The following is a 22,037-nucleotide window of genomic DNA, read 5'->3' on the forward strand; positions in this document are numbered from 1 at the left end:
TAAGAAATGTCAGAGGCAAGAATGAAGATCACACGCATTAGAATACCTTCAGCGTCCGTGAGAGATCAAAATAGGTGGCTGTCAGGATTTATGAGCTGGTTTCTAGGGACTAAAATAGGAAAAACTAGAAAAGGAACGAGGGGCTGCCGTCAAGGTGGAAAGAAGGAGAGATATACGTGGCGACATTGATTACAGAGAGAGAGTAAGAAGAGAGAAAACAAACCGAGAGGATCAAGAATTCGAGAAAAGAAAAAAAGGGAAAATCGGTGAGGAAGAACGCCAAAAAATTTGAGCAACTCATGCTAAAAAATTTTCTGGGTTCATTTCATGGTGTGAGCGTGCTAGCAATCCTTAACCCTTTTGTTGGATTACTTGAACGTGAAAAGCTTCATGAAGTCCATCGAGAACGTCACGAGACTCTGCGCGATCAAGATTTGCAGCCGACCGGGCATCTTCCCGTCGTGCTGACATCTTTGTCGCTGCACGCGTTCAAATCATTTTGATATGAGCTTTAGAAGAGGTAATTAGTTCGGTGATACCTGCATTTTGTGAATCAAATAAATTTGATTCGTTCGGTCACTTCACCTTCATTTATATCGTTCTAAGGCCGTCGAGGCACCTTTCCAAGACGTTTCAAGGCCCAGGAATGAGATGGATGCTCACTGTCCTGGCAGTTCTTCGATCTAAAATGAGTGTTCAGCCCGTTCTCATTCCATTCATGCCCCTCTAAGCTGGTCCTCGACGCCTCCTTCATGTATTCATCCGTCTTAACATCACACAGTGCATGTTCAGGCAGCTCATATGGGACTTCTTGCATAAGGGTTTAACATTGAAATTACATGCAATGTTGAGGATTTATCCCCGATTAGACTCATGGGTTGAACCATTCGAATCCGGATGCGCATCATCAGGCCTTTAATCCGAAGAGCAAAATTTTGCCTCGTGACATACGAGCATGCCCCTGTGTCAAAAATTTTCTCCTCCTACTACTACCTCGCAGCCCTCCTGCCGCCATCGACGCTCACTCCGCTCGGACGGTCCCTGAGGAAACCGGCATCCGACGTGGCATTTGCGTCCTTCCTGCTGCCGCGGCATTTGATCAGCCGTGAAGCGATGCTGAGGAAGAGCATGGCAGTGGCGGTGGCAGCGGCGGTGATGGCGAACGATTTCATATCCGGCTGAGAAGAATTTGTACTTCTGGTTCTGGTTCTGGTTCTGAGTGGGGAGGGTTTAGAAGAGGAGGTTTTGGCGCCACTGAGTTCTTTTTCTTGTTGAGAAGGAAATAATTTTTTGAACTTAAAGGATATTGCTTTTCCAATAATTTTTAAATACATTATTATGTTAATGAATATCTTCTAATGCCTATTTTTAAAATATTTGGGTTTTGGGGATTAGAGAAGGGTAAGGATTGGGGCCACTGTGTTCTTCTTGTTGTTGCGGAAGAGATAATCTTTGAACCTAAAAGATATCGCTTTTCGATTAATTTTAAATACATCATATTAAAAAGTGTTTTTTTGAAATCCATTCGAAAAATTACATGATTTTGGCTTTGATTTTTATCCCTTGTGAAAATGCCGGGTATTTTTTCTTATTGTGAAATTGCATTTCTTTTGAAAATTATGTAAGATATAGTTTTGTGTGAATGTTGGTGTGGGACTCTTGTTTGGGTTTTGCCGGGAAGAGAGAGAGAGAGAGAGAGGGTGGCTGATTTTGCCAACCGAAATAACGGCCACTCCTCACAAATTCCACAAGATGGCAACAAAACACTATTTAATCTGAAAAGGGAAAATGACAAAAATAATCAGGTATTTTTAATTTATTCAATATTGTCCCTGAACTTTAGCCCAATGTGCAATATCTGTCATCTCTCAACTTTTGATACATGTTCAATTTAATTCTTAAGCTGTATGAAAATGTTCAATGTTGTCCCTAAACTTAAATTAATTGAAGTTGAGGGACAATATTGAATATTTTCATATAGTTTTAGGGTTAGATTGAAAATAAAATCAAAAGTTTAGGGACCACATTAATTAAAAGTTCAAGGACGACACTGCACATCGGAATAAAATTGAAGGACAATATTGAACAAATCAAAAGTTTCAGGATCACATTAGACCAAAATTTGGAGACCATTTGTGTCATTATCCTAATCTTAAAAATTAATGAGTCATTGGCAACACTCCCATCCAACATAACCAATAACCCCTAAACGGTTACGTAACAGCTAATGGTTCATTATCTGATCTTCATAAATCTTTTGGGGAGGTATACTATAGGGATTACATAAACAGATGAAATTGGCATTAAGCTATTGAATTTAGGCTAAAGGGTCCGAAACTGGAGAAGAAAGCGGATGAGAATCTTCATAAAAATTCGGATTGCTTCAAGAAATGAGTTCAAAAATCACTAGAAGATATCTCTGTAATTGGCTCTCTAGTTAACTAGAGACTAGAGTAGGTAAACCAACCAGGCAATTTAGTAACATCTTATGTTCCACTTGTCAATCAATCAATACTACATATCATGGAAGAAGCAACAAGCTTTGCTTTCCGAGTTTCGGAGTTTCTTATAATGCAACACTGTTTACACTGACAAACACATGACAAAGCCGGAAGTACACATTGAGCATTTGATGTGCCACAAGATAAGCATTATGGTTAGAAATAGGATTATTAAGTAGCCAACACACCACAAATATCTTCAAAGATAAATGATGACTTAATTCTCTCAACCAGGAATCAGTTATTCAGCTTGGACTTGCCATGGAAGTCAGCAAGGCAGAGCTAAGATGACTGCTGAGGCAACACCTTACAAAGTTGGTTTGAAAAAACACATTTAACCTAAATATGGTTTCTAATTAGCACGCATTTTCATTCAAATCTTTTTTAGGGTTTTCTTTTATTTAAATGAAAACTATCCTATATGCGATGCATGTAATGTAATTACTCTAAATGCAATGACGTACAAAGTATGCCTATTCTAATGTGACGCGCAATTTTTTATTAAATGACCTAACATGCAATTTCTAATGATGAGCAAAATTGACATGTAACTATTCCAGCATAACATACCATGTTATGAACCTAGCATATGATCACTAAATAACCTATAAGCAATGACGTGGCATACATGATGACGTGGATGATGACATGGCAAAAAGTGATGCATGGATGATGCAACTAAACCTATATGACATGCACATGGTATTTTTGGTATATTCTATTAAAATTCGCAATTAAAAAATAATAGAAAATTGCCTATCACCTGGAATATTCACGTTGGATCACAATGTTAATGAATTAGGCAGTAATATCGAATATTCAAATTTAGTCCAATAATTTCCTTCCAAATTGACGAGCCGGTGAATCTCGGGAATCGCCCTAGGTGAGACCTTACCGGTGGGGTGGCACGATGTAGCTCGCGGTGGCGTGGCTTGGCGGTCCTCGGTGAGGTTCGCTCATGCAGAAGTCCTCGAACAGGAAAGAGCAGAAGGGATTTCCTCTTCAGCGGCTGACTATCCAGCAAACAGAAACTTTCACAACTTTGTATGTCCTTCCTTCGTTTTGAATATCCTCACGTCTTCTCTGGGAGTACATGATGTTGAACATAATAAAGCCCAGAGTCTCCTTTTTTTCTTATCACGTACTCCACCAGGATCTCCGCCCCTCGCGCGCACTTTTGCCGTTGAGGCAGAAGGGGCTGCCCCTTCCTCTCTCTGTACAAGATCGTCGCGTGACAGTTTGGCGACGTAAGCGAGAATGCTGGACAGCAATTTGAGGAGAGCACGCCGAGCTTGGCAATTTTTGAGCTGATTTTGGCGATGGAAGAACCGGCGTAAGGCAAAGCCTGCATCACAGCCAAGCCCAAGAACAAGCTGCTGCGGGTGGCCGAGCAAAAGGCGGAACAGCGGCGGTGGAAGTTGAGGCACCGCGGCGAGGTCGTCCGGTGCAGACTTCGATGCGAAGGCGACGCCCTGTGAAGAGGGTTGCCCCCCGCGAGGCTGAAGACGACGCCAGTGAAGAAGGCCAAGAAATGAGTCGGTGCTGTGTTCTTTACTAGAGTAGGGGACGGTAATTTTGTAGTCGATCATGTTCATTCGCAGCATGAACCCATGTTATATGCTTGCTGTCCATTTTGTAGCCGAAAAGACAACAGGGGATCAAATTTTGTGGTGTTGTCTCATTCAACTGGGGAAGACCTTGTCTTGAATTACTCAGGAAATAGTAGCTGCTGATTCAACAGTGTCCAGTAGTCTTTTGTAGTCCTTCTTACTTCTATTTGGTGTGAAGTATTCAAAGATCTGTGATGCGATTTTAGCATTTTGATTTTCGCTCGAAGAGGGTTTCATGTTGCTTTGATTGTTTCTTGCTTTCATTGATGTAGGCTTCGGATCATACACAGATGTTAGATTTTGGTTGTCGTGGGGTTACAGGTTCGGTATTGTTGCAGCTTCATGTTCCCTGCTCGGACGTCACATTTAGCATGATTCGAAACTGCGTGATCCCTATTTGGTAATCTGATTTAGGTGAAAAACACTTGCTTATTGATCACCTCGGTATATGATACGACGCCCAAGGCTCTTCAAGCACCCGAGCACCGTGAGTCGAGCTTTTAAGTGGCAACAATTTACAATTTTATTCTTGTGACAAATGCTTTGTCTCTCTCGACTTTCCCTGGTTAATCAAGCACAGTAAGATATCGAGGATCTTCCAGTTTGCTCAATATCAACAGGATTACAGTTTTGTCAATTTTTTCTTGATGTCGCTTAGTGACTAACGAGTGTCCAACTAAGAACAACACTGCAAGTACTGATGGGGATGAATTGTGAGCAACCGGAGTTACGATCTAGTCCCAACTAACGAAATTCAGTATCTTTGTAGTAAGTAGGTGATAATCACTGTAAGAAAAGACCGAATTTTTCGTACAGGTACATAGGATTTATGGACAATTTTCACTCCAATGGTTTCGGTTGATTCCCAAGTTGAAAGCTGCTCATTTTGTCAAGCACCCAACAAATGGAGAGCTAGATTTGAGAAAATGGTAGTCATACTAGACAGGAAGCGTCTTTAGAAAGTAACAAAACCAAATTCTATTTGAACTGGTAACAACATGCCACAAAACAGCATATGCTGTCGTATTGACTGAGACAATTAAGCATCGTGTTCGTGAATATGACCTTCAATAAGTTAATTTCATCAATCTATAACCAAGTAAGGGGGAGAGCTGAGGTCATCTCATGGAGCTTGGATTTTCCGGCAGTAAGACAGAACCATCACGAATTCTTTGGCCAAGGTCCCGGCAGACGCGGTCACCCTCTTCAACGATGCCGCGGTCCGGAACCGACTTCAGCCTCGCGGGGGCAACCTTCTTCACAGGGCGTCGCCTTCGCAGAAGTCTGCACCGGCTTCGCCGCAGGCTTCAACTTCAGCTTCTCGGCCGCCTTTCTCTTCACACCAACCACAGCTGCTTTGGGCTTGGCTGCAGAAGCAGCCTTTGCCTTGGGAGCTGCCGCCTTCGACCAAAAAGAAAAAAAAAAATTGCCCTCTCCCAACCTCGTCCCTAAGCTCGTTGTTGCTCCCGAAAAACTGCGATAAGCCGAAGCTCTTGTCGAGAGGCGGGTGACCGCCCCTCGGCCTCTGCCTCACCCCCTTTCGAGCGCGCAAGGGGCGGCCTTAATGTGCTTCGTCGGCGACGGCGGGGAATGGCCGCTTGACGAACGCCGGAGTAGAAACGAGCGGGGAACGGCCGCTTGACGAACGCCCGAGTAGACACGAGCGGAGAAGCAAAATCTGAGAGCCCAAAAAAGAGATTCAAAATTTGAAAGCGCGTTTGCTGGAGAGAGAGACGCTGGAGAGGAAATATATTTGCTTTTCTTGTTCGTCTTCTGATGAGGAAAGGAAAGGACGGAGAGGAGAGGAGAGAGAATTGCAGAGCAGAGGGAGAGGGCACGTAGGGCTAGCGTGCAGGCTAGGAAAGAGGATGGAAATTATTTTTTGCGGAGAAAATCGTGGCCTGGCGAGTCGGCCCCACAAGCGCCACGTGGACCACGTGGCGCTTCCTGAGTGGTCCGGGACCACGCCTCCGTGGAGGTCCCGGACCACCCAATATTTTCTCATATGACATGCACATGGTATTTTTGGTATATTCTATTAAAATTCGCAATTAAAACATAATAGAAAATTGCCTATCACCCGAAATATTCACGTTAGATCACAATGTTAATGAATTAGGCAGTAATATCGAATATTCAAATTTAGTCCAAGGATTTGTTTCCAAATTGACGAACCGGTGAATCTCGGGAATCGCGGTGGTGAGAGCTTACCGGTGGGGTGGCACGATGTAGCTCGCGGTGGAGTGGCTTGGCGGTGCTCGGAGTGAGGTTCGCCGATGGAGTGGTCCTCGGCTGGAAAGAGCAGCAGGGACTCTCGGCTGACATGCAAAACAGAAACACCACACCTTTGTATGTCCTCCTTCGTGTTGAATATCCTGCGTCTTCTCTGAGAGTACATGATGTTGAACATAATAAAGCCCAGAGGCTCCTTTTTTCTTTTCACGTACTCCACCTGGATCTCCGCCCACCGCTTGGACTTTTGCCTTTGACAAAAAATCTGCCCCTTCCTCTCTCTGTACAAATCGTCGCGTGACATGTGGCGACGTAAGTGAGAATGCTGGACAGCAATTTGAGGAAACACGCCGAGCTTGCCGAGTGAGCTGAGCATGGCGATGGAAGAACCGGCGTACGGGAAACCTGCAACACAGCTAGCAAGAACAAGCAGCTACGGGTGGCCGAGCAAAAGGGGAACAGCGGCGGTGGAAGGAGGCACGGCAGAAAGGTCGTCGGGTCACGCAGCTCGGATGCGTGAGGGCAGCGGAGTCGGTCACAGCTCGCTCATCGCCAAAACAGTGGGGCGGCGGCTTCATGGTGCAGCACTTTCTCGTCGCGGAACAAGGAGCTCGGCTGTGTTGGATAGTCGTCGAGGGAGCAGAAGCGAGCGGGGCAGCGGCTAAGATCGTCCGAGCGTGTCAGGCAGGCCGGTGGCCTCAAGAGGCTGAGTAGCGACTAATCGCGGGAGTGCAGCCATGCACAAGAGATGTGCACAGCTTTGATGGAATAATCGTCGCCTGTGAATCGGAAAAGAAACCAGCCTGTAATATGAAGTCCTCTCCTTCTTTTCTCACTTTTCTTTCCCCGTGGCTCGGTATGCGTGTCGGTACCTCACCTCCGCTCTCGGCTCTGCTTTCCCTCTCCTCCTCTCGGCTCTGCTCTCCCGGTTCAGTCCCTCGACTCCCTCTCGGTCTCTCTCCGCCTCCCTCTCTATTCTTTTGTCGTGAACTTGTGTCGTCTTCTTCCTCTCCAAAGGAAGCAACGCCGGGCTGTCGGGAGAGCTGCACAGAGGGCTCGCCTTGGACTGGTTCCGGTGCTCGTCGTAGTGGCTGGTACTGGTCCTGAAACGCACCGGTGTTTGCTGGATGAAGCTTCAGTGTTGGTGCGATGGACACGTGGGATTGTTGGCACTGCCAGACGGACGTCAGCGACCTGGAGCATGCCGAGACTCGTCTAGGTGTTCGCTGGTGATGAACAGTAGTGAAGAAGAAGCCGCCGTGTCGTCGAGGGCTGGAGCGACCTTGGCGGAGCCCGGTTGTGCGTTGCTGGATAGCGAACGGATCTCAGTGACTGACGTGCGGCGATGAAGCTTGGACTGGTCGGGGTCGGGGGCGGGCTCGCCGCCAGTGTGGAGTTTTTGCCCCGAGCCTTCACGGCAGGGAACGGCGTGAAGGAGTGGCGCGCGGCGACGTGAAAACGCCCCCGGTCCTCCTCGTGTTGTCCGCGTTCTTCCTTTTTTACTGTGCCGTGAGTCCCGCCTCTCTTGTCCTATTCTCTTTGGCTTCTTCTCCTCTCCATCAATGAACGTACCTCACTTTTTTCCATTCGGGAAAGCCTCCTCCTATCTCTCTCCCTTTTCGTGTGTATATGGACGGAGACCAGGGAGATAGAGAAAGAAAAGCCCCTTCGCTTCGTGTCAGTCCACGGAGCAGAAAGAAAACAGAGCTTCCACTTTGTCTATTTCTTTGACTTTTCTCTTCTCCTCCTCTCTTCTTTCTCTGTTCTTCTCGGAATTCTGGCCGTCTCTTCCCTGTCCTTTTGGGCGTATAAGGTGTACGGCAAGAGAGAGAGACCCCCTCGTTTGTCTTTTGTGGCCGGTGCATGTGCATGACATGTGACTCATGTATGTATCAGTCCTAAATTCTACTGACGCGATACAGATCCTAAATGTAATGCAAATGCGAACAATGTGAATGATATTTTTGTTTAGGGATTTGATATGCTAAATGATTAAATAGAATAGCCAATATTTAAGTGTCAATATATAGCTGTTGAATTTTGGAATACGATAAATCCTTAAGTGAGAATTTTAATCATCACAAGAAGTTTATGAAAGAAAAGATAAATCCTTAAATTGCACAGTTTTCAAGAATAGTTTACCGTAGTTGTTGATTTAAGGGCTATGATAAGTTCCTAAGTAAAGTTTTTAATCATTTGAAAAAGCTATAAAAGAAAAAGTAAAGTTTAGAAATTTGATTGCGCTTATCTCAAATTTGTTTTCTTTTTTTGTGATGATTGACTTTCACATTTAAAATTAAATTCCTACGATAAGTTTGATGATGTGTTGATGGTAAAAAGTTATAAAACTTAATGTTGGTAGTGCACCGTTGTAAATTTATACGTTAAATTCGGCCAAGCAATTTCAACCCAACTACTTCTAGAAGATAGCATGGCCGGCCATTCAATGGTAAATAGGACTTTTGCTCGTGATCTGCCTGCACATGTTGAATCAGTGAACAAGGCAGCATATAGAGCTGATCAATCCTTTCCAAACGTGGAGCTCATATTTTTGGCCAAGAGGGAAAGGAGTTGGCCGGCTACACACGCATGGAAAGTGAAGGTGGCTGGCCAAGGAATGAGGAAAAGAGGAACATTCTCACCTTGTGAGTGACTGCGCAATCTTGGCAATTAGGGGGACGAAAACTCCGAAAGAACAAGGAGAGATATATTCTCTCATTCGGCTCTTGGAGAGACAAAGAGTCAGAGCAAAAAAAATTCAGAGAAAGGGAATACGTATTCGGCTGTGAAGAAGCAAAAGGAAGGAATCAACATTGGCCAAGAGCCATGCACACATCAGCTAGTTTGGGTGGACTAGGCAGTGTTACGGGTCCTAAAGAAGTTTAGATAACTGGCCTTGTAGGCATATTACGATAAACTTCAGGGGCTCGAGGAGGGGCGACAGCACCTACTTGCCTCCCGTGCGGCTCCATGGAGTCTCTGTTGAAAGTAGAGGTGTCAAACGGGTGAGTTGGGTTGGGTTTCGAGTCGAATCGAAAATTGTCTGGCCCATATTGACCCATATTCCTGTAGTGCAAATCAAGAATGATCATCTTGTCATCACCCATATAATTCTAAGGCCAGCTAGCTGTCGCGACCCACCCCTTGAGGGCTGTCTCAGGGGAGCGGGTTTAGAGGTAATTGTTCGTGAAACGGTCTGTATGGCACATCTTAAAAGACAGCTTAAAAAGGCATTATTCTTTTGTTCATCCATAAGGTCCATTACCATGAACATCTCCCTCAATCCATACTTCGCATGACATGGGATTGATTTTATGTTTTTGACAATTAGGAGTTGCCACTAACCTTTGTTGGGGGTCGGCTAGAATATCCAATCGAAATGTGGAAATTTCGTTTCGATTTCTTCGAAACCAGAGATATCTAAGTTCGGAGACTAGATTACGTTAATGTTTCCACTAACACCCTTTTGGTACCGCTAAACTTAATTTAGTAGTTATCTAAGTCGCCATGCATTTGTTTTTATCATTTTCATGTCAAAATCCTAACCCACTAAGTGATCATGCATCTTATTTTTGTGTTTTTCATTTGAATCGTAGTCTAGAAAGGAAATTATTGAAAGGCAAGGCGTAAAAGTAAACACCCAAATGTATTAAGAGACAAGCAAATCTAAGAGCAAGAAAAGAAAACCTGTAACTCGTCAGGTGTTTATTACAACACAAATGGGAAAAACCCGAGACATGGTCGGGTATCAAATTTGGTACAAAAATTAAGACCGGATTGGACATCGGTCACCACCCTTCAAAGACTCTCGACCTCCTTCACCATGGATCGCCTCATGGTTGTCAATTTGACATTTGAACTCATACATTTCAAACAAATGATGCAAACAAGTAACCAATGAATAACAAGGGCATCCAAATCATCAATTCAAAAACGGGCCTAGGGATCAGCCTTTGCCTTCAAGGCATTTCGATCACCCAACCACTAAATCAATTAACTTCGATTGATTAATGGTTAATGATAATAAAGGACATTAAGTCTATCGAAACTGTGAAAACACATTTTTTTTTTGATAACCCGGGAACCCCCCGCACGGCCGATAGCCGGAGAGGTAAACCCGGGGTGACGCTAGCGCAGGACCCACCACCACGACGTCACGCTTAAGAATCTCTAACGCATAGCGCTGGGATTCGAACTCCTTCCCTTCGTGAGGGGAAGAGAGCCCGAAGCCAACGCAGCCGCTGCGGGCGGTGGTGTGAGAACACATTTTGATGTTCAAAGAAATGAACTTATGGATCTGAACACAAAATCAAATCAACACATTGATCAAACCTTTGAACATTCATACGAGCTTCAATTTCGATAACACCTTTCAATATTTTGAACACAAAAATTCATAAAATTGAAGAACAAGCAAAGGTCGGTCAGAAATCAGTTTTTACAGACCAGAAGACAGTACTTTGAGCATTGATCGTGCTGACCAAATCATCGTAAAATTTCTGAAAATTTTATGCTAGAAACATCAAGATGTCCTTTACAACTTTCATGAGGGAAGTTTTTCCAAATTAAGAACATAGAAAATCATAAAAATCACCGAACCGAGTCAGGTTGGTCAGGAATCACAGAAACAGAACAGATAAACTAACATTCCAGATTCTGATAAAATGTTCTAATAACGATTTGACATAGTAGATGATGTATGTTCATGACACACGATATATCAAATCGAAGTTCAGAATGTGCTCTTCGAATCTCTAGTTAAGCATTTTTCTAGATTTCAACATCTAGAGGCTCAAATCAGCAGCAGAAGGTTCCTGACTCATTAGTGCACGAAAATCACAGAACATGAAATCAATGCTCCTAACATTCATTGAATGATTCCTATGCATAGATCAATCAACATACAGCATTCTACACATTCAAACAACAAGCATATCCTCATATTTGGCCTTGACTCACTTCATACGTGCATATAACCACTTCATTTCATCATCTAGTCACGAACTCCGTTTAGGATTACATACCTTGTGTGATGAATTCATCAAGCTCGTATAAGCTATTCGGCCACCACTCAACTTCGATATGGCACCGAGGATAGCTCTCTGGTATCTAAATCACAATATGAAAGCCTTGGAGTAACAATGAAATCAAGCAAAACATAGTGATACTGGTGGCTGTTTCGACTAAGGCCAACCACCACAGCCACGTGAAGGAGCTGAGGAGGTTAGCCACAAGGCTCTAGACACGACGGGAGGTCGCCGGATGGCTGGATCAGCCGCGGGAGACGGCTGGACAGCAAACTGGCTGAAAAACCTGTAAGACGCCAAGGAAGAAAACCGGCTGGTTCGTGTGTCTCCGGTGGATCTCTGGCCAAGCGATGCTTACGATCGGCTTAGGGGGACACCAAGAGCGCCAGTATGGTGGTGGTTTGCCAGAGGAAGGGCAGTGGTTTGCCAGTTTGGACGGGGAAGCTCCGGCGGTCTAAAAATGGGTGAATGGAGAGAGAGAGAGAGAGAGAGAGAGAGAATTTCATATTTCAAATGGCTAGCCCACTTTGAAATTTGGAGGGAAAAGTTTATATACCTCCCTTTAGTTTGAATTTTAGCCTTTGGATTGATCTAAGGGCTTATGTTGTTTCCTTAATGATTAATGCTATCCCTTATTAGTTGGTTTTGAATCACTTGGATAGATGATATGGCACAATAGATGGCTAAGATTTATTCTTGATGAATGTCCTAGATAATTTGCTTAATAAGGGAATGCTCCTATTGGCTTAATTTTAGATGACAGTGGCATTTTAGTAATTTCCAAAGAGGCATTTGTGTAATTTCATGAACAAGAGAGGGGTTGGATGGCCAAGGTATGTGGTGATCGAATCATGGCCAGAAGTGGCCATTTTCCGACCATTCTCGCCGGAATGGCGACTTGAGCTAGTAGGACCGGTTCAAACCTGCTTGGACCGGTTTGGTCGGTTCAATTGCAAAATATTTATGCAATTTAGTCCAATTTGTTCTATTGGGGACCTAATTGCAAAGAATTTCTATACAATTGTCAAAAAGAATGGATTAAATTGAAGTGAAACAACTCAAATCCAATCAATTAAAGTCAATTAAAATCATTTCCAACATCTTAATTAAATGAATTTGTTCAAATTACATCATGGGTGATGCTAATTTCATCTCAATTGAGTTGTCTCACACAAATTGGGGTTTTTCAATCAATTGATGCAATTTTCACAATTTTATCCTCAATTGATAAAATTGATTTCAATTAAATCCAATTGATTTGAAAAATAATCAACTGATTCAATCAAATAGGTTTAAAACATTCTAATGAGCCCAAATTGACTTCCACATATTGGCTTGAACTAAATCCCAAAAGGAAATTGGAGTTTAATCATCAAATTGAAGCTCAATTCATCAAATTAAACCCTAGATGAGAGTGGGTCAAGTCGAATTACCTCAATTGGATCAATCTAGCTTGGTTTTGCAAGTCATTGGCTAACTTAATTGATCAAATTGATTTTGGAGTTGAGTTGCATATAAGAAATTAGGCTCATCCGTGGCTTAATTGCGCAAATCATGAAGAACCGATCAGAACTCCTAATTAAAGCTCAAATTGGGGGTTTTCACCTTCGGCTTGGAATTCTAAAATTGATTTGAAAATTGAATGTAAGACGACCTCTAGATCAAATGTCGTGAAGGAAACTATCCTAAAAAATGACTAGCAACGAAGTAATTTTATTTTTAGCCAATTTGAACAAAATTCCACAAATTGTGGAAAAGTCGACCAAAAGTCAACTCAAAGTCAACATTTTGACTTTTTGATATTAAAGTGTAAGAAGCTAGAAAATGAGCAGTTAATGCTAATTCAAATACTAAATGACTCTTTTTGGTTGAAAAATGGGTTCCGTTGCGATCAAAAATCCTAATTTCAAATTTTTTTACCTTTACGATGCGTCGGTTAAAAATCAGGTGTCAACACTAGTCATAAACTCATAGCACATAAATAGCTCTTCTTCGAACTGATGATACAATTTAACCGAAAATGACTCAATTGAAATAATATGAACAAGATAGTCGAAGGTGGAGGATCGGAGAGACCAGGCAGAATCATGTGCGTTACCTTCCGGGGATCGGAGGAGGCGGCGAACTCGGGTTGGATCTTCCATCTAGCTTCATCTCATTCTCACCTGCCACAATCATTTTCTGAAAAAATTATTTAACCCAAGCATAAGTAAAGAATAAAGTCCAAATTAAGCTAAAGTTTCGAGCTTTTTCAGATAATTTTTTAGAATGGTGTTTTTTATCCTTACATCGGAATTTTCACATATATTCGTAGTTTTCTAGTACATGACTTCACACTTAAAAAAAAGAAAAAAAAATCATTCAATTTTCTAAGCAAAGCGAATATTGGTGTCTATCTATGTTAGATGCAAACATCGGCTCCTGTCTAACCTTTGATTTTGTCACGAGACTTTTGGATTAACATTTTTTTCCTTGTATATGAACAAATGCATGTAAATCTCCGAATTGGGAAGCTGGCTTTAAACAAAGGTGGATTGACGGATAGAGATCTAATCAATAGATCCACAATGAGAACATGAGAATAGCAAGTAAATATCATTGCTAAGACGACAAAAATGATGAAAGGAGGAGATGAAGAAGTACTTCAACATAAGGATATTGTTTTCTTTCATAAAATTTAATTGAGCATTAAGCTCAGAGAATCAATGGGAATAATGAAACCTCACTATCGTAGGGAAAAATGCATGATGAGGCTAAACTTCATCTTGTTTGTCGGGTCGAAAAAGTCTCCTACCGATTTTCCATCTAATTTATTATGCGGGAAAAACTCATCACTTATAGGCGCTTTGCTTCGGAGGCAGTGATGGTTTAGGGTTTATTTAAGACATCACACGCCGTGTATAATGCTCATGTCGAAACTTGAACTGATGATAATATTGATTATGTGAATGTTGACACAAAAAAATGACCAAGTCTTTGAAATCGACATGATGCCAATCTAGATGAGTATAAAGTTTGGTGTCAAGTACGATTTGGTTATCGATGAGTTACTAATAATGGAAATACTTGTTGATGACCGTGATGATTATCGATGACCATGGTATACAGCTATTAACATACGATGGCAATAGGTCGACCATTATCACATAATGAAATTGGTTCAGTGTTGGACACAAGAAATTAAGAATGAGAACAAAGTGAAGATACCGATTGAAGAATGAGGATACCGATTGGTTGTTAAATCTAGGGGTACTTGTAACTAGTGGATAAGGTCGACGCACGATCGTGAAACCCAAAGTTATGGAGATCCAATTGTAACCGCCCATTGGACTATTAACTGCTTCTGAGTGGTTATGCTTTGTAATGGACTTTTAAAGTGAATATGTGTGTATTGTAGAGGGATCCACAATCATCAACACGTGTATTTTCCCCAGCTTCGGTCTATCAAGATATTTCAGTTTCCTATACTTGGATTTCTTTTCCTCTAGAGTTAGTCATTGTTGATCCTTGTTACGCAATTCAAATCCTGTCCGGATCGCCACTGAATCGGATTCTCAAAAAACCAAGGATCAACCTCGGGCGAAAGGTATTTCACTAATATATGATGAAACAGTGAATTACATATGCCGATATTGTGTAGGATATTGCTATGGAGGTTGTTGAAATGGAGCTCCTTGATATCTATTTAAATTCGAAAATATGATCAGTAGCGGTGACCGGTCGGGCAAAATTTAAAGTTGGGCTAATGTTATCATTAGCTTCCTCAACTCTAGATCGAGCAAAATCATTGACGTACGTACTTCTTTAAATAGTCTTTGTTCTTTTTTATAAGTATTCACGATTAATCATTTTGTTAAAATGTTGAGTTAGATATCGGAATGCTCTGCTAGAAAAGCTGAGTAAAAGTAGTTAGACTCTTATTCCATCAAAATTCAAGTTGTGGCGCTTGCTCTGCGTTTCCTAAGATCTTGCAAACCACCCAAAATGTCACTCAAATTGCGTGATTTCCTAAGATTTTGCTAACCACTGGAAATCTCAACTGAATGATTTCCTAAGATTGAACCACAGACAAATATCAGCCGATTATGGGAATGCTCTGATAGAAAAGCTGAAGAAAAGTAGTCAGACTCTCATTCCATAAAAATTTCAATTGTGGCGCTTGCTCTGCGTTTTCGCGTTTCCTGAGATTGTTAACCACCCCAAATCTCACTCAAATTGCGTGATTTCCTAAGATTTTGCTAACCACTGAAAATCTCAACTAAATGATTTCCTAAGATTTAGCCATCGATAAATATCAACCGATTATGAGAATGCTCTGCTAGAAAAGCTTAAGAAAAGTAGTCAAACTCTCATTCCATAAAAATTCCAATTGTGGCGCTTGCTCTGCGTTTCCGCGTTTCCTGAGATTGCTAACCACCCCAAATCTCACTCAAATTGCGTGATTTCCTAAGATTTTGCTAACCACTGGAAATCTCAACTAAATGATTTCCTAAGATTGAGCCATCGATAAATATCAGCCGATTATGGGAATGCTCTGCTAGAAAAGCTGAAGAAAAGTAGTCAAACTCTCATACCATAAAAATTCCAATTGTGGCGCTTGCTCTGCGTTTCCACGTTTCCTGAGATTGCTAACCACCCCAAATCTCACTCAAATTGCGTGATTTCCTAAGGTTTTGCTAACCACTGAAAATCTCAATTGAATGATTTCCTAAGATTGAGCCATCGACAAATATCAGCCGATTATCGAAATGCTCTGCTAGAAAAGCTGAAGAAAAGTAGTCAGACTCTCATTCCATAAAAATTCCAATTATGGTGCTTGCTCTGCATTTTCGCGTTTCGTAAGATTGCTAACCACCTCAAATCTCATTCAAATTGCGTGATTTCCTAAGATTTTGCTAACCACTGGAAATCTCAACTGAATGATTTCCTAAGATTGAGCCACAGACAAATATCAACCGATTATGTGAATGCTCTGCTAGAAAAGCTGAAGAAAAGTAGTCAGACTCTCACTCCATAAAAATTCCAATTGTGGCGCTTACTCTGCGTTTCCGCGTTTCCTAAGATTGCTAACCACCCCAAATCTCACTCAAATTGCGTGATTTCCTAAGATTTGCTAACCACTGGAAATCTCAACTGAATGATTTCCTAAGATTGAGCCATCAACAAATATCAGCCGATTATCGGAATGCTCTACTAGAAAAGCTGAGTAAAAGTAGTAAGACTCTCATTCCATAAAACTTCCAATTGTGGCGCTTGCTCTGCGTTTCCTAAGATTGCTAACCACCCCAAATCTCACTCAAATTGCGTGATTTCCTAAGATTGAGCTAACCACTGGAAATCTCAACTCAAATTGCATGATTTATTAAGATTGAGCCACTGATAAATATCAGTTGAATCCTCCAACACTTTCACACGCTCTACAAGCCACAAACTTGAAAAAAAAAATGTGGGTCATTTCACTTTGTGATTTGGCAATGAGTTCGTACTATTGGGTGAACAAGAGGAGGAAATGTAATGGAGTCTTGCCTCCAGCATCAACAAGTTTGCCTTTTATTGGAGAGATGCTTCAGCTAATTACTCGCAGTTACTCTCTAGACCTTCGTCCTTTCATCATCAAGAGAGTTGGGAGGTGTTACTCTCTAGACCTTCGTCCTTTCATCAGCAAGAGAGTTGGGAGGTAAGGTTTTTGCCCATTTTGTTTTTTCTTGTGGATTATAGGGAGACCATTCATCTTCTCCCACTTCTCTGTTGTGTTTTTAGGTATGGGCCGATATTCCGAACTAGTTTAGCAGGCCGACCAGTTATTATGTCGGTTGACCCTGAATTTAATAATCACATTCTTCGGCAAGAAGGAAGGCTAGTTGAACTTTGGTACTTGGATACCTTTGCCAAGCTATTTGCACCGGAGGGTGAAGTCAGGTTGAACAGAGCCGGTCTTGTCCATAACTACATAAGAAGAATCTTTCTGAATCACTTTGGCTCGGAGATCCTTAGAGAAAAGCTGCTTTCACAAATAGAGGAAGTGGTTCAGAGATGCCTAAGAAAGTGGTCGAGCCAACCGTGCATCGAAGTGAAAAAAGCCACTTCTACCGTAAAACTAGAATTCTAGTTTTTCTATTTTTTATACATCTTATTTTATTTTATTTTGTCTCTTACATCTTATTTAGACCATCGCAATTTTCTCATGTTTATGTGTTCATATTTCATATGATGGTCGATTACACAACCAAGCGACTTTTTAGTTACGAATCTGATGAGACTTCAGCAGACGATACCCATGAGAAGTTCAACAGGTTCTTAAAAAGTTTCATGGCATTTCCTTTGAATGTCCCGAGTACTACGTACCGTTGGTTCCTGAAGGTACTTGAAAAGCTCTTATGTTTTCTTAGAATTTGTTCGTCAAAAGAAAATCTCAAATCGCCATTTCATTTTCTCTTGAAAACTAACTTTGGTTCCAAACGATGGTATAGCTATGCTTTTTTCTTTAGCTATAGAGTAATGACCTTTAGTGAATTGGAAAACGGGGACTAATGGGAGTGGAAAATTAGTTGTAGGCAAACCTCAGAAAGAGAAAACATTTGAGCCATCTACATGGATATATTATTTTTTAACCCGTCTCATTCATCCTTTCCCTCCAGGAACACGACAAGTTGATATTACTCTTCTCATCAAAATTTTATTTTCATCCTGTGAAGGGGATATTTCGATTATAACCAACCATGCCAAGAAATCAAGCATCAAAATATGGAGCTTCCCAAGATTTAGAAGTATTTTCCAACAACCAACTAGCAGATGAACAGGGCCAAACATGCCTCAATGAAGAGCGACAAGACCCGATTCAGCCCAATCCAGGGCTTGTTCAGACCAATCCAGGGCAATTTTTTCCGAGTTCATATGTTCAATGGTTCCCGGTTCACCTCCAACCTATTCAAATGAATCTAACGCAAGTTGAGAACAGCGGACCAGAAGGAGGCCCGCCACTCAATGCTAAGCCCAACCCAAGATCTGGACCAAGTTGGTCTTTTTCGAACCAAAGCGGTTCAGGTCCATTCAATATCGGGGGAAACCCATACCCGACCTATGGACCAGGTTTTCTTCCCTTCGCAGGTACCACCGATGAGCGGCCCGAACCAGGAGATCCCCTGTACACGACCGCCGCTAACGGACTTGAGCTCCCCCTCATCGCATAGCAGCTCTTAGGGTCGGAAAACTATTCCGTCTGGTCTCGAGATTTCCGGCGAGCCCTAATTACAAAGGACAAAGAGGGATTCATTGACGGCACCGTCCCGATCCCGACCGACAAGTGACTCGCATGACACTGGAGGAAGTGCAACTAGCTCGTCAGAACGTGGATCGAGAATTGTCTCATGCCAGAGGTAGCCGCCGGACTCCCTCAAACAGAAGATGCAAAAGGAATTTGGGATAACATACAAGAAATGTATGAGAAGTTCGACAGGGCCAAAATCTTCTCCATAACCCAGGCCCTGTCGAAGCTCAAATAGGGAAATCTTTCGATTTTCACCATTTTCAACAAACTTTCAGCACTGTGGAATGAACTCAAGATGGCTACAGGGACCCGAAGAGACCCTAGCTCAGTATCGCGCAATAAAGGAGAGGGAAAAGGTAACTAGATTCTTACTTATCTTGAATGAGAGTTATTTACCTTTTCGAAGCCAAATTCTTGCCATGGACCCTGTCCCCTTGTTCGGCCGAATCTACCAACTCGCGGTGCAAGAGGAGTCGTAGCGTCTGGCCTCGTCAGAGTACCTCAAAGTGAGAGATCAGGTCATTCTCGCGGCCAAGGCAACGCTGGACCAGCGCCTGCTCACGGCGAAGTCTGGCCATGGCGTCCTCAGAGCTTCGAGGGGTTCACAAATGGGTATTCTGGAGGAAGAAGATGACATCTCTCATTTCCAAACATACGGACGTTATCAATTTGTGACATCCGATGGCTCAAAACACATGCGGTCATCTTTTGGAATGAACGGTCATGATTTAATCATGCGATTAGACAGTCCTGGTTTTATCCTTACAGTGCCCAAATCGGACGGCACACACCGGGCCATGTCAGCCTCGGTTTAGAGAGGATCTAATGGCCAAAATTCCTCCAAATCACGTGCCAACAAAGGGAAAAGTAAATTTTGTGATTATTGCAAACGTCATTACCATACCTGAGAAAATTGTTGGAAACTGCATGGAAAACCAACTGATAAAGAAAAGAAAGAGTGAGATATTTCTGTCGTGGCACATGCCAAGGCCCACCAACCTGTCAATTAGGATCAATTTCAGCAAATAATGAGTGCTTTAAACCAGCTGGGGACACAAGATAAATTGACCAGCTATGCAGGTACTTCCCATTGCTTAAGCTCTTTTTCAAATAAAGCATGGATTATTGATTCGGGTGCTGGTGATCACATAGTCTGCGATGAACATTTCCTTTCCAGTATCCACAAATCATCTGCATACACTTTAGTACGTCTCCCCAATGGAAATGACACATCTGTCACCAAAATTGGGAACATACAACTTAATCCTTCCATTACTCTGAGAAATGTACTACTCATTCCCGAATTCCAATTTAACCTCATCTCTGTCTCCAAACTTTGTGAAGACAACTCATGTCAAGTTTTTTTCGATTCTGACATCTGTTTCTTTTAGGCCCTTTCAACTGGGAAACTGATGAGCTTGGGTAACAATCATGAGGGACTCTATTTTCGGGCCACTCTTCCCAAAAATTTTGATATTTCACATTTTCCCTTCAATAAGGGCATTTTATGTAATGCTAGCATTAACGAAAATACTTTTTTATCCCATCAGTGTTTAGGCCATAGTGCCTCCTTCCCTCATCCAAAATGTCCTATCTGCCCTTTGGCTAAACAATCGCGATTATCTTTTCCACAAAGCACTTCATGTGCCAATACAGCCTTTTTTCTTCTACACATGGACATCTGGGGACCATACCACACTCCACACCATGATGAATCTCTTTTCTTCCTTACAATTGTGGATGACCATACACGAGCAACTTGGGTATTTCTGATGCAATCCAAAGCCCAAGTACTTTCCGATCTTAGAAATTTGTTTGCCCTTATAAAAAATCAGTTTCATAAATCCATACAGCGGATTCGCACTGATAATGGCCGAGAATTTTTCAATCATGAATGTTCTTCATTCTTCAATTCAAAAGGCATCCTTCACGAGAGTTCCTGCACATATACTCCTCAACAGAATCGTATTGTCAAAAGAAAACATCGCCACCTCCTAGAAGTTGCTCGTGTGCTTAAATACGAAGCTTCTATTCTTGAAACGTTCCGGGTAGACTGTGTGGTCACAGCAACATACTTAATCAATTGGATGCCGTCACAAGTTCTCAATGGAAAAACTCCTTTCGAATTGCTTTTTGGGAAGTCTCTAGACATTCGCCATCTTCGTGTTTTTGGCTGTTTATGTTATGTGTCTACTGTGGGCCCTCGAGACAAATTGGGTACTCATGCTCTTAAGTGCATATTTATGGGATATCCTACTCTTCAAAAGGGATATTTGGTATATGATCCATCCACCGAATATTTCTTTATCAGTAGAGATGTTAACTTCCATGAAGATGTTTTTTCCTTTCCAAGAGGAGTTATCTTCTAATCAACAAAAAAATACAATTACTCATCAACGTCCATTTTTTACCAAAGAAGATCTTTTGCCTCCTCAACCGATGGTGATTCCCTATATATCATCTCCCATGGCATCTCCGGTCCCTGAATATGATGCAGCCTCACCATCAGGTACACATAATTCATCTAACATTCCACAGGAAGTCACATCAGAGTTCGCTATTACTCCCCAATCACCTACTTCCTCGGGTCACATATCTTCCGGACTACCAGAGACTTTTCCATCCACCGTAACAGCTCCTCCTCGACGTTCCGGTCATACTACACAACCGCCCACTTGAACAGCAAATTATATTTGTCCTACCTTGGAGTCATCTGGTACTCACTATCCTATCTCATCATATGTTAGCTTTGCTCGACTTTTACCTAAACATATGTGCTGCATTAGTAGAATATCTTAAGGACATGAACCATCTTCATATGATGAAGCTGCCAAAGACCCTCATTGGCAACAAGCAATGGCGGATGAATTACGTGCTCTAATAGAAAATAAGACTAGGGATATAGTTCCAATATCCACTCATCGAAAATCTATTGGCTGCAAATGGGTATACAAGATCAAATACAAGGCGGATGGTTCCATTGAGCGCTATAAGGCAAGACTAGTGGCTAAAGGATTTACACAACGGGAAGATTTTGATTACACTGAAACGTTCTCTCCAGTAGCGAAGGAAGTCACCGTTTGTTCTTTTCTTTCAATTGCCGCTCTTCGTGATAGGCCTCTTCATCATATGGATGTTCATAATGCCTTTCTTCATGGAGATCTAGAAAAAGAAATCTACATGAATCTTCCACCGGGTTTATGCAGACAAGGGGAGAATCGAGTATGTCATCTCCGTAAATCCCTATACGGACTCAAGCAAGCTTCTCGTCAATGGTATGCCAAATTCACCACTGCACTTACAGCTGCTAAATTCCAACAATCCAGACATGACTATGCCTTATTCACATGGAGTCAAGGTACATCATTAATTTACTTGCTTATATATGTTGATGATATAC

General features: G+C 42.1%; 1 long non-coding RNA gene across 1 annotated transcript in view; it reads left to right on the forward strand.

Annotated features, from left to right (window-relative positions):
• Positions 1–22,037, forward strand: part of LOC115666022 (uncharacterized) — a 42,879-nt gene that overhangs the window by 18,802 nt on the left and 2,040 nt on the right. The window lies entirely within an intron of this gene.

This window comes from Syzygium oleosum, unplaced genomic scaffold (assembly GCF_021117445.2).
Source record: "Syzygium oleosum isolate NSW1041296 unplaced genomic scaffold, Sole_v2.1 Sole_v2.13, whole genome shotgun sequence".
NCBI classification, from domain to species: domain Eukaryota; kingdom Viridiplantae; phylum Streptophyta; class Magnoliopsida; order Myrtales; family Myrtaceae; genus Syzygium; species Syzygium oleosum.